This window comes from Brassica oleracea, chromosome C9 (assembly GCF_000695525.1).
Source record: "Brassica oleracea var. oleracea cultivar TO1000 chromosome C9, BOL, whole genome shotgun sequence".
Taxonomy (NCBI): Eukaryota; Viridiplantae; Streptophyta; class Magnoliopsida; order Brassicales; family Brassicaceae; genus Brassica; species Brassica oleracea.
This window is the reverse complement of record NC_027756.1, coordinates 28,748,713-28,749,155: the sequence shown is the minus strand read 5'-3', so window position 1 is coordinate 28,749,155 and position 443 is coordinate 28,748,713.

Sequence of the window (443 nt, the reverse complement as noted above, 5' to 3'; positions counted from 1 at the left end):
CCACGTTTATCTTTTCAATCTAATCTTTAATCTTTATGAGTACTCTTTCGTGGGTTCATGATCCTCGTTTATATCTTTAAACTCAAGTGCTACTACTTTATGTATCCTATCCTTATACAAATATAACTCTCATGTGTCGACACTTATATATATGTGTGGTTCCATTGTGTTCCAGACATGATCTAATCGATTTGAGATTTCACTATCCAGGACCTTTGTTACCTAGTAGCTTGGGACGATGTTGGATAGTCGGATTCATTAGTCATGCAATCCGTGTACCTGGCCTCAATCTGATCACCCATATTTGGCTCAAGGTCTCATAAAACTCGTGGGAGAAAGACATACTTTTATCCAACATATATTCCCAATCCTCTTCTGAGGTTCCATCTTAGACGGCACATATGTCTGTGGTGGTTTATTCAATAGTCTCTTAAGATGGTATA